Source organism: Melanerpes formicivorus, unplaced genomic scaffold, assembly GCF_026170545.1.
Source record: "Melanerpes formicivorus ecotype bairdi unplaced genomic scaffold, bMelFor1.0.p_v2 SCAF_9, whole genome shotgun sequence".
In the NCBI taxonomy this organism is placed as follows: Eukaryota; Metazoa; Chordata; class Aves; order Piciformes; family Picidae; genus Melanerpes; species Melanerpes formicivorus.
The window spans coordinates 14,015,109-14,028,300 of NW_027142361.1; the positions used below are offsets into that span (position 1 = coordinate 14,015,109).

Here is a 13,192-nt window from a genome sequence, read left to right on the forward strand (position 1 = left end):
TGTGCTCCCAGCCAAAGCCTTAGAGAGAGGGAGCGCTGCCCTTTGTGAAGTCTCCTGGTCCTTAGTTCTCTTCCTCTCCCTGTTCTCAGTGTGTGCTAGTCCCTGGACCCTCGTGCATGCCGGCTCCTGCATGTTGAGCCAAGCGGATGCGTTGTTCCGAGCTCTTCCCAGCTGAACGTTCCACGTACATTAGGCTCTTCCCTGCTAATGCTCTGCTAGCCTGGGCTGGGCACCAGGCCTGGACTAGCCTTTGCTTTCTGCTTGGCTATCCACTTGCTTGCTGTAGTTCTAACTCCATAGATGTTTTGTTTTTAAGATGAACGTTTCTGTGAATGTGTCTGGCTGCTGATGGCCAGAGAGATGTCCTGCCCAAATGAGTCCCTGGTTGTGTTTCACAGTATCACAGTATCACTTAGGTTGGAAAGGACCTTGAGGATCATCGAGTCCAACCTATCAACACAGACCCCATGACTAGACCATGGCACCAAGTGCCACGTCCAATCTCCTCTTGAACGCCTCCAGGGTCGATGACTCAACCACCTCCCTGGGCAACCCGTTCCAATGACGAATGACTCGCTCGGTGAAGAACTTCCTCCTCACCTCGAGTCTAAACCTCCCCTGGCGCAGCTTGAGACCGTGTCCCCTTGTTCTGGTGCTGGTTGCCTGGGAGAAGAGGCCAACCCCTTCCTTGCTACAACCACCTTTCAGGTAGTTGTAGAGGGCAATGAGGTCACCCCTGAGCCTCCTCTTCTCCAGGCTAAACAATCCCAGCTCCCTCAGCCTCTCCTCATAGGGCTTGTGTCCAAGGCCTCTCACCAGCCTTGTTGCCCTTCTCTGGACATGTTCAAGTGTTTCAATGTCCTTCTTAAACTGAGGGGCCCAGAACTGGACACAGTACTCAAGGTGCGGCCTAACCAAAGCAGAGTACAGGGGCACAATGACCTCCCTGCTCCTGCTGGCCACACTATTCCTAATGCAGACCAGGATGCCATTGGCCCTCCTGGCCACCTGGGCACACTGCTGGCTCATATTCAGGTGGCTGTCGATCAGCACCCCCAGGTCCCTCTCTGTTTGGGAGCTCTTCAGCCACTCCTACCCCAGCCTGTAGCTCTGCATGGGATTGCCGTAGCCAAAGTGCAGCACTTGGCACTTGGACTTGTTGAATGCCATCCCATTGGACTCTGCCCATCTGTCCAGTTGGTCGAGGTCCCTCTGCAGAGCCTTTCTACCCTCTAACTGACTAACATCTGCCCCTAACTTAGTGTCATCTGCAAACTTGCTGATGACTGACTCGACTCCCTCATCCAGATCATTGATGAAGATGTTGAAGAGGATGGGGCCCAGCACTGATCCCTGGGGGACACCACTGGTGACTGGCCGCCAGCTGGATGTGGCACCGTTCACTACTATTCTCTGGGCCCAGCCCTCCAGCCAGTTCCTGTGGTGGGGTGGAAGGGTAAGGCCAAGAAGCCTCCTCCCTTCCCCCTTGTAAGGCAAAGGGAAAGAAACTTGAAGGGAAAGGAAAAAAAAACTCACAAGCTGAATTAGCAAAGCAGTGGAGCTATATTTACAAAGCAATGTAGGGTATGCAGGGGAATATTTACAAATTTACAATATATACAAAGATATACAACAGAGTAACACAGAAATGAGAGTAACCCCCCTCAGAAGAGGGGGTTCCCCACCTCCGCTCTCCCCTCTCTCCCCCCCTTTCCCCAGAATGGGATAGAAAGAGAAAGAAAAGAGAGGAAAAAAAAATGTTAGAAGCAGTTCGTGTTAATTGGAAGGGAGTTAATACCGGCTTTTATCTGGTCTTCAAGGCCGAGGCCTTGGCAGAAAGCCGAGCAGAGAAAGAGAGCTGCTGCACCGTGGAGAGGCGGAAGCAAGACTGACAGAAAAGTCCTGGAAATGCTCAGTTCACTCCCAGTTCAGAAGGTGCTTCCTCCCACTTCACCAATGAAATAGTTTAGATTATTCTTTCCGTTTACCAACTTCCGTCCACCATATTCCCTTTCTTAAGGGGACAGCCTCAAACGGTCACAGTTCCTAACCCAGCACATAGTGTAATGGTCCAATCCACGGGCTGACAGCTTAGCAAGCAGTTTGCTGTGGGGGACAGTGTCAAAGGCCTTGCTGAAGTCCAGGTAGACCACATCCACAGGCCTCCCCATATCCACCAGACGGGTCACCTGATCATAGAAGGAGATCAGGTTGGAGAGGCAGGACCTGCCCCTCCTAAATCCATGTTGGCTGGACCTGAGCCCTTGGCCATCCTTCAGGTGTGCAGTTATTGCCGCCAGGATAATCTGCTCCATCACTTTCCCTGGCACTGAGGTCAGGCTGACCGGCCTGTAGTTTCCAGGTTCCTCCATCCGACCCTTCTTGTGGATGGGGACCACATTGGCCAGTTTCCAGTCATCTGGGACCTCACCTGTGAACCAGGACTGGAGGAAAATGATGGAGAGTGGCCTAGCTAGCACATCTGCCAGCTCTCTCAGCACCCTAGGATGGATCCCATCCGGTCCCATGGACTTGTGAGTGTCCAAGTGGCTCAGCAGGTCCCGAACTAATTCCTCATGGATTTCCGGGGCATTACACTGCTCCCCGACCCCATCGCCCAGCTCAGGAGGCCACTCGTCCTGGACTCCTCCTGCCTTGCTGTTAAAAATTGAGGCAAAGAAGGTGTTCAGGACCTCAGCCTTTTCCTCATCTTCGTTCACCATGTTCCCCTCCAGGTCCACTAGGGAGTGCAGGTTCCTCCTGCCCTTCTTCTTATTGTTAATATATTTATAAAAATGCTTTTTATTATCTTTGACTGAGGTGGCCAGCTTCAGTTCCATCTGGGCCTTTGCCTCCCTAATTTTATTCCTACATAATCTAACAACTTCCTTGAACATACCTCGAGAAGCCTTCCCCTCCTTCCAAAGGTGATACAGCCTCCTCTTCCCCCTTAAATCCTCCAGGAGCTGCTTGCTCATCCAGGCCAGTCGCCTTCCCCGCCGGCTTGCCTTTCGGCACGTGGGAACCGCCAGTTCCTGTGCCTTCAAGAGCTCCTGTTTGAAGTAGGTCCAACCCTCCTGAACCCCTTGGTTCATGAGGGCTGGTACCCAGGGGACTTTACAAACAAGTTTCTTAAATAGGCTGAAGTTTGCCCTTCGGAAGTCCAAGGTGAAGGTTCTGTTGGTGCTCCTCCCTATTTCCCTGCATATTGAAAACTTCACTATCTTGTGGTCACTGCACCCTAGGCAGCCTCCCACGATCACGTCTCCCACCAGCCCTTCCCTATTGGAGAATAACACGTCAAGTAGAGCCTGTCCCCTGGTAGGCTCGCTTAACAGCTGTGTCAGGAAGCAGTCCTCCATTCGCTCCAGGAATCTTCTGGACTGCCTCCTCCCTGCTGAATTAAGTTCCCAGCAGACCAGTTTCCCCAGGCAAAACTCTGATTCTGGGGAGAGCTGTGCATATGAGGGAGTTGGGCTGATGGGTTCTAGAGAACCATAGAATCACACAATCCCAGCTTGGAAGTCACCTCAAGGATCATCTGGTCCAACTTCTCTTGAGTAAAGCCCAATCTGGATAAGATGGCCCAGCACTCTGTGCAGCTGAACCTTAACAGTGCTGGGGAACGCTTAGAGTGCTGCAGTTTGTAACTCTGTTAAACAGAGCATTGCATTTACATTTAACATAATTATTTCATTGTGTGCCATCAGGGTTGTTCTTGATGGTTGGAGGTTTTTTCCTACTGAGTTGGGAACCTACCAGCTGTCAAATGGAAGTGGTGGGAAGGGCTCTGTGCTGCCTTAGCATTTGCAGTAGGAGGGTAGGTACTGCTCTGCATCACCAGCAGAGTAAAGACTCTTTAGCTTCTGTAGCTTAGGAGGAAGTTGCTGCAGTTAGGGCTCATGGCATTAGGAAGACATGCTTCCTTGGGCATGCTTACAGAGCACTGAGAGCTGGGCAAGCCAGGCTGCCTTTGTGGAGTGGGAGAGGCAAGGAGGCACACTAACAGCAGACAGACTGGTCTGGGAACAGCCCACAGTGTGGGAATGTGGCTGAGCCTAGGCTTCAACATGCGTTCAACCATGCTGGAGGCAATAAGACTTAGGAGTAGAGTCAAATCACCTCTGTGAGCAGAATCTTTGGCCCTTATTCTAGCATGGCAATAAGGGCCTCAGCCAGTGGTCTCCAGGCTTGAGAAGATGATGTGGTGTTTCATGTGTGCTAAAGCAAAATCAGATGGCCTTGAGGTACTGAGCTTCCTTGGCTGCTTTCTTGCTAATTCACCAGTATGTGGTATTACTATGTACTGTTCATGTGAAAGCTAGAAATTGCTTTATCCTTGGATCCTGAGTAGTGACTTGGGTTTGAAAACACTAAATATAGGTTATAAACCTCCTGACTGGCTTCAGCATTGAGCTAATAAGGCTGTGAGTGACACACTTTCATATTTGATCTTAGTTTAGTCTTTACTTCACTCTTGCATTTTGTTACCTGGTATTTAAAGACTTGTGCTGGGTTTTGTAGCCATAACAGAAATCTGAGGTGGTGATGTAGAAATAAAATAAGGGTCATTGGGAGATCTTGGATCTGGCTGCTTCTTATGTTTAATTTTTTCTTTTGTTTAATGAAGGCAAGTGTGGCTTAGAGAAAAAACAATGGGGAGTTGAAATCAGTGGGTACAGAAACATCTGTCATAAAAATGGAAAATATTGTTGCCTGTAGTGGTTTGAGCCTTAACTGGGAGTTAAAAGCCCAGATGGGGGAAAAGCTGAGAATCTCTTCCCCACTCCCCTCCCTCCTCCCTCCAAACAGAGAGGGGAAAAAAAAGGGTAAGGAGCAAATCCACTAAACAACAAACTGGAGTCGGCTTAGAAGTAGAGAGGCAAAGAATTTTCTTTAAACTATATATATATATATAGCAATAACAGGAAAGGTTCACAAGGGCAAGGAACAAGAATGGATGGGAGTGGGACAGAAAAGAATAATACAAAACCAGTCTTTCTCTGAGGAGGTGCGAAGGCAGCAGGGAAAAGGATCAGGTCTGGCCACGTGGCTGAGGAGCAGGAGGGCAGCTGCAGTAGCTCTCATCCAGCAGAGGCAGGAGGCAAAAGGAGATCCAAGAGCTACGATGTCCTGCTTTTTATACCCTAGCTGGGCAGGGAGGGGGGAGTGGAACAGACTCAGCTTCCTAGGGGAAAACGCCCTGCAGGGAGGGTAAAGTACCCGCAAGCCCTCCACCCTGCTTTGGTTTGTTTTGTTTTCAGAAAAGGGCGTTAACCCACCACAATCCACCCCTCTGTTCCACTTCCTCTCTCCTGCCACAGCCCCTTCATGCAATTTTGACACGTGGTATTTGAATCCTTGGTGCAAGTCCCTTGTTATTCCGTCTCGCTCTCTCCCAGGACAGTCTCTCTCTCTCTCTCTCCGGTGATGGTCAATGTAGGTGGTGCTTGAACTGGGCAGGCATGTGGAGAAGAATCAGGAATCAGTCTGTCTTTGAAAGGGAAAGAAAAAAATCAGGAACAGTCCGTTGCTGTAGGGACATCAGGAACAGGTACAGGTGAGATGATGCAGGAGCTCTCTGGGTTGGTGTGCAGTGGGTACGTTGAGTCCTGGATGCTGGGCTGGTATTAAGCTAGGGGGGAGAAACTTAGAACAACTTATAACTATTCACACAATTACATTGATGAGTGTTGCCTCCTCTGAGTTCATCCCCTCTCAGCCAGAGTCACATTCCGCTGTGGGATACACTGAATGTCCCCAGTTTCTAACATGACCCAGTACGTGTGACCAGGACCCTCAGCCGAGACCACCCCTCGGGTTGGTTTGCCCCCACCAGCAGCAGGGAAAACCCACACTGACTTCCCCAGCAGGTTCTTCTCAGCAATCACAGGAACTCCATCTCCGTCCACTGTTTGCAGCAGGTCGGACTGGGCAGGACCAGCTCGGTTCACAGATCCTCTGCTGTTCACTAACCAAGTGGCTTGAGCTAGGTGCTTTTCCCAGCTCCTGAAGGTTCCTCCCCCCATGGCTTTTAGGGTGGTCTTTAGCAAGCCATTGTAGCACTTGACCTTCCCTGCAGCTGGTGCATGGTATGGGATGTGGTAAATCTACTCAATCCCATGTTCCTTTGCCCAGTCCCTTACGAGATGGTTCTTGAAGTGGGTTCCATTGTCCAATTCAATCCTCCTAGGGGTGCCGTGTCTCCACAGGATATGTCTCTCTAGGCCCAGGATGGTGTTGCGAGCAGTGGCATGAGGAACTGGATAGGTCTCCAGCCACCCTGTACTTGCCTCCACCATGGTCAGTACGTACTGCTTGCCACTGTGAGACCGAGGAAGGGTGATGTAGTCAATCTGCCAGGCCTCTCCATATTTATATTTTGACCATCTCCCCCCATACCACAGAGGCTTCATGCGCTTGGCCTGCTTGATGGCAGCAGATGTCACATTCATGGATGACCTGTGAGATGGCCTCCATAGAGATGTCCACGGATCTGTCCCGAGCCCACCGGTATGTGGCATCTCTCCCTTGGTGGCCAGAAGTGTCATGGGCCCAGCGAGCTAAGAACAGCTCGCTTTTGTGTTCCCAGTCCAAGTCTATTTGGGAGATCTTAGCAGCCAGGTCTGCTTGGTGGTTGTGCTTGTGCTCCTCTGTGGCTCTGCTCTTGGGGATGTGTGCATCGATGTGCCGTACCTTGGTTGGCAGCCTGTCCAGGCGGGCATCAATGTCTTGCCACAGGTCAGCACCCCAAACAGGCTTCCCTTTTCTCTGCCACCTGTTCCTCCTCCATTCCTTCAGCCACCTCCACAAGGCATTGGCTACCATCCAGGAATCAGTGTAGAGGTACGGCACTGGCCAGTTCTCTCGTTCTGCTATATCCAGGGCCAGCTGACAGCTTTTACCTCTGCGTACTGACTGGATTCACCTTCTGTATCACTTGCTTCTGCCACTTGCCTTGTTGGGCTCCAGACAGCTGCCTTCCATCTCTGCTTGCTTCCTACAAGATGGCAGGACCCATCTGTAAATAGAGCATAGCCCTTCTCATTGTCAGGGAGATCGTTATATGGGGGAGCCTTCTCAGCACAGATCACTATCTGCTCTGGTGGCATTCCAAAGTCAGCACACTCTGGCCAGTTGGTGATCACTTCCACTATGCCAGGGCGTTCGAAGCTCCCCATCCGAGCTTGCTGAGTTAACAGGGCCATCCACTTACTCCAGGTAGCATCTGTGGCATGATGTGGGGTTGAGCCTCTCCCTTTGAACATCCAGGTCAGGACTGGAAGCCTCGGAGCTAGAAATAGAGGTGACTCAGTCCCAATTACCTCAGAGGCAGCCCGGACGCCCTCATAGGCAGCTAGGATTTCCTTCTCTGTCGCGGTGTAGTTGGCCTCGGAGCCTTTGTACCTCTTACTCCAGAAACCTAGGGGCCTGCCCCTGGTTTCACCAGGAGCCTTCTGCCACAAGCTCTATGTACGACCATTCTCACCGGCCGCAGTGTACAGCACATTCTTGATCTCTGGCCCAGTTCGAACAGGTCCCAGAGCCATAGCATGGACCACCTCTCGTTTGATCTGGTCAAACGCCACCTGCTGCTCAGGTCCCCACACAAAATCATTTTTCTTCCTTGTTACATGGAAGAGAGGCTTCACAATTTGACTGTACCCAGGAATGTGCATTTTCCAGAAGCCCACAAGCCCCAAAAACGACTGTGTCTCTTTCTTGTTTGTGTGCTGCACCATAGTGGCTACCCTGTTCACCACCTCCTGAGGAATGTGGCGACGGCCATCCTGCCATTGAACACCCAGGAACTGGATCTCCCTGGCAGGCCCTTTCACCTTGCTTCTCTTGATGGCAAAGCCAGCCTCCAGCAGGATGTCAATTAACCTTTTACCCTTCTGATAAACTTCCTCTGCTGTCTCACCCCATACAATGATGTCATCGATGAACTGCAGATGCTCAGGAGCTCCACCTTTCTCCAAGGCAGTCTGGATCACCTCATGGCAGATGGTTGAGCTATGGATCCAGCTTTGAGGCAACCTATTCCATTGATACTGTACTCCCCTCCAGGTGAAAGCAAACTGTGGCTTGCATTCTTCTGCAATGGGAATGGAAAAAAAAGCATTAGCAATGTCAGTTGTGGTATACCACTTGGCCGCCTTCGATTCCAGCTCGTACTGGAGCTCCAGCATGTCTGGCACGGCGGCATTGATCGGAGGAGTCACTTCATTCAGGCCACGGTAGTCCACGGTCAGTCTCCATTCCCCATTTGCCTTCCGCACTGGCCATATCGGGCTGTTGAAGGAGGAGTGAGCCTTGCTGATCACCCTCTGGCTCTCCAGTCGTCGAATCAGTTGGTGTATGGGGTGCAGAGAGTCTCTGTTGGTCCTGTATTGCCTGCGATGTACTATGCGAGAGGCAATAGGTAACTTCAAATCCTGCACCTTATGGCTGCCCACTACGAAGGGGTCATCCGACAGCTTGGGCACGGTGGACAGCTGTTCTTTGCCTGCAGTCTCCACAGCTGCCACCCCAAACGCCCACTTGTGCTCCCTAGGGTCCTTGAAGCATCCCTCCCGCAGAAAGTCAATGCCAAGAATGCAAGGTGCATCTGGACCAGTCACTATGTCATGTTTTCCCCATTCATTCCCAGTCAGGCTTATCTCAGCTTGCAGTACAGTCAAGTCTTGTGAGCCTCCTGTGACTCCTTGAATGCTTATGGACTCAGCCCCTTTGTACCCCAATGGTATCAGGGTGCATTGGGCCCCTGTGTCCACCAGAGCTCGGTACTTCAGGGCTTCTGAAGTGCCAGGCCATTTCACGTACACATCCCAGTATACTCTGTTGTCCCTGGCCTCCACCTGGCTGGAGGTAGGGCACCTCTAATGCTGGTGGCAATGTCCACACTTGTCACACGGTCCTGTGTTAGTAGGATTAGTTGCTTATCTGTTCAAGGTCACTCTGGCAAGGAGCCCAGAAGCAGGCAAGCTGGAAAGGAGAAGGAAAGGGGCGAACTGAGGAAAAATTCCAGCTGCTCTAAAACTTAAAACTGCATTCTACCAATCTACCAATGAAATTCATTTAGAATATCGATGTTTTCATTGTCTTCACCAAAACATTCAGCCAGAGTGTCCCAGCACTGTCCCTTCCTTAAAGGCACAGCCTCAAACAGTCACACTAGGGGAAGGGTCTCTTGAGCGAGAGGGACCACTCTGGGAAATTGGGGCAGCCCTTCTCCTGGATGAGTTATCCCCGTGGTGCCCACCTTGCCGTTCCCACACCCTGTTCCAGAGGGCAGAGGTGGGTTGGCCATGCCAGGTGTCCATGTCCTCTCCATGGTCACAGAGGAACCTCCACAGAGACCCCTTTGACATCCCCCGATTGGCTTGGGGTGATCTCCTAGGGGAAGGTCTCCTGTTCCTGATTGCTGAAACCTGGACCCATTCTGAAGGAGAAGGGGAAAAGGAGGCATCGCTCCCCTTTTTCAGTTCAGACATGGAGGTCTTGATCTCTTTAACAATGTCTCTAGCCATAGTTTCTATGGCTGAGATCAGGGGTTTCTGATTTATGCTGTCCTCATATTCCCTTAAATCATTGGCAAACTCACAGACAGTTTTAGGACTTCCATCCTGTCCAGTCAAGAGTATCCCTCCTAATGTGTGAGCATATTTCTGAGGAGCACCCTGGGTGAGTTTCTTTACAAAGGGCCGTCTCATGGGCACCTCATCTGGTCCGAAGGGAGCTGGCCATCCCCATAAATTATTTCCACCACAGCCATCTGCCTCAGATACCGAATGCCCTGTTCCATAGTTGTCCATCTAACTGGGGCCCAGGACAGGTCATCTCTTGAGCGGTACCGGCTCTTGATGGCATTGAGAATCCGGGCCCAGAGAGTGTGTATTCCATCAAGTTTGACTAACTCTTTGTCCAGACCAGCATCACGAGTCAGGGAGCCTAAAAGCTTCGCCTCCCTCTTATCCAGGTCCACTGTGTCCACCCCCTCCTCCCAGCATCTCAGGGCCCAGCTTAGTATTGGCTCACCCTCTTTCCTTGTGTAATCCAGACAAGTTTGCCTTAGTTCCTTTCTGGGCAGCGATGTAACAGTTATTTCCTGGTCTGAATCATCTTCATCCACCGATGGGTTCTGTGAGGTGCTGGGGCCTGCTGAGGTTCCTTCCTCACCATCCGTGCTTGGCAATGATTTTTGATTTCTTTTCCTGCGTGTGGTGACCGGTGCTAGAGAGACTGCATTGGCAGGAGCATCAGGGGTCAACTGTGGAACTGCTGGTGGTGGGGCAAACCCTTGTGCCTGGGGCTCAGGCTGAGATCTGGCACACTCATTACAACCTGACCCCTCCCTCTTTGTGTCTACAGAGGGCTTACAATGCCCACAGCAAACACGCCCCCAGTCATTAAAGAGTGCAAAGGAGTGTGTTATCACCCTCCAAACAGCTCTTAATGGGTTAGCTCATCCTTCACCCAACACGGTCACAGCAAATGCCCCTATAAGGATTACATTTAAGCATATGGAGCATATTGCAATGTAAAGCAATTTTCCATCACAGGCAGTTTTATCTACACCATTGGTTTCATAGCCTGCTTCAGGAAAATTTCCTATGTTAGAGAAGTTACCACTGACAGTGAAATTCAATGAATTCAAGAGATACATGCCTAACTTAATTGGTAAAGTTTTTATCCAGTTGATCAGCATCTCTATCATTAACCACACCACATGGTAAGTTATTAATTTGTAGATGTGGGTCCAAAAGATCCAGCCAAAAGCCCATGCAAAGGCTTGGACCATCAGGTTCTTTAAAATTGCCATTTCTACTTCCAGTTCCTTTTTCAGAAAAAGTATTGTTTTCCCAATACAAGATTAATTTCCAAGCCCCACGTTGGAGGTGCCAAAAATTGTAGTGGGTTGAGCCTTAACTGGGAGTTAAAAGCCCAGATGGGGGAAAAGCTGAGAATCTCTTCCCTGCTCCCCCCCCTCCTCCCTCCAAACAGAGAGGGGGGAAAAAATGGGTAAGGAGCAAATCCACTAAACAACAATCTGGAGTCGGCTTAGAAGTAGAGAGGCAAAGAATTTTCTTTAAACTATATATATATATATAGCAATAACAGGAAAGGTTCACAAGGGCAAGGAACAAGAATGGATGGGAGTGGGACAGAAAAGAATAATACAAAACCAGTCTTTCTCTGAGGAGGCGCGGGGGCAGCAGGGAAAAGGATCAGGTCCGGCCACGTGGCTGAGGAGCAGGAGTGCAGCTGCAGTAGCTCTCATCCAGCAGAGGCAGGAGGCATAAGGAGATCCAAGAGCTATGATGTCCTGCTTTTTATACCCTAGCTGGGCAGGGAGGGGGGAGTGGAACAGACTCAGCTTCCCAGGGGAAAACGCCCTGCAGGGAGGGTAAAGTACCCGCAAGCCCTCCACCCTGCTTTGTTTTTTTGTTTTCAGAAGAGGTCATTAACCCACCACATTGCCCATGTCAGCATTCATACAAGAGGCTTTAACATGGGTTTGTGTAGTTTAGCTGCTCCTAGCCACACAGTTTGTGTGGAGTCAAGCATGTCCTCTGTGAGCCTGACATTTTCAATTGCTTCAGGCATCCTGGCCTGTATCAGGAACAGTGTGGCCAGCAGGAGCAGGGAGGTCATTCTGCCCCTGGACTCAGCACTGGTTAGGCCACACCTTGAGTCCTGTGTCCAGTTCTGGGTCCCTCAGTTTAGGAAAGATGTTGAGTTGCTGGAAGGTGTCCAGAGAAGGGCAACAAGGCTGGGGAGGGGTTTGGAGCACAAGCTCTATGAGGAGAGGCTGAGGGAGCTGGGGTTGCTTAGCTTGGAGAAGAGGAGGCTCAGAGGAGACCTTATTGCTCTCTAAAACTACCTGAAGGGAGGCTGTAGCCAGGTGGGGGCTGGTCTCTTCTCCCAGGCAACCAGCACCAGAACAAGAGGACACAGTCTCAAGCTGCACCAGGGGAGGTTTAGGCTGGATGTTAGGAAGCAGTTCTTCCCAGAGAGAGAGATTGGCCATTGGAATGGGCTGCCCAGGGAGGTGGTGGAGTCACCATCACTGGAGGTGTTTAGGAAGAGACTGGATGGGGTGCTTGGTGCCATGGTTTAGTTGATTAGTGTTGGATGATAAGTTGGACTTGATGGTCTCAAAGGTCTTTTCCAACTTGGCCTAGCCTATCCTATCCTAGCCTAGCCTAGCCTAGCCTATCCTATCCTATCCTACCCTACCCTACCCCTTGGCAGAACTAAGGCAGACTTCCACAAGCAGAAGAATGTGTCTGTCACTGCCTGTAGGTGTTGATGGGAATGAGGTCAGTAGCTTTGAGTGGAACTGGTTTTGCCCAGAATGCTTCAGAAAAGTGGTTGTATTTAGATTACATTTTCTTAAAGGCTTTGTCTCCCCTTGGCCTGTGCTGTCTTTGAGACTCTCAGTAGTGTAAAAGCCTGTCCTGAAGTGAAGATTCGTCACATTTGGGTTGTTCTTGTGAAACTCTTGTTGACAAACCTGGGTGGAGTAGCATGAGGTTGATGTCTATTTGTGATAAACTCACAACCCAGCTGCTGTTGTGATTATTAAAGTGGCCAAAATGGTTTCCAGAGACCTGCCTGGATTTCATACCTAAGCACACATCCTAAGGCAGGAGGAGAGTCATCGCTAAGTGACAGTCAGGGGGCTTCTGATCTCTGTGGTCAGCTTTTGAAATGGCAGCTAATGCCTGACCAAACATCCTTGTTTTATGATTTAGTGTGTGCTTCTGGGGGAGGGTGTTGGGGTTTGTAAAGTCAGATTTGGTTGTAAGAATTGGTGTCTTTGGTCCTGCTGCAGGAGTACTTACCAGATGTACCTCCTGTTATGTCATGATGGTAACAAACTTTATTTTGCAGAAGGTTCAAAAGCTGGCTCTTGCTTCATGTGCTTGCCTTCCTCATTCAGTGTACCTTCTTTAGGCTGCTGCAAGTCTTCTGGTTCATGAGAACACCAGAAAACTGTGGTCTTCTAGTCTGGTTGTCATTTTCAGTTACAGAAGATCTCCTGAAAACGTTTAAGTGCTCCAAGTGATGAGAACCTTCCTTTTCTGTGGTCAGATTAATTATTTCTGTGTTACATGGAAGGCACCTGCTGCTTCAGCTTTGCTGTGTGGTGCTTTATTCTGCCTTCAGGTGGATTTCCAGGATG

The 13,192-nt window shown here is 50.3% G+C and overlaps 1 protein-coding gene across 2 annotated transcripts in view; it reads left to right on the forward strand.

Annotated features, from left to right (window-relative positions):
• The window catches only part of NRBP1 (nuclear receptor binding protein 1), a 91,140-nt gene that overhangs the window by 53,600 nt on the left and 24,348 nt on the right, over positions 1-13,192 (forward strand). The window lies entirely within an intron of this gene.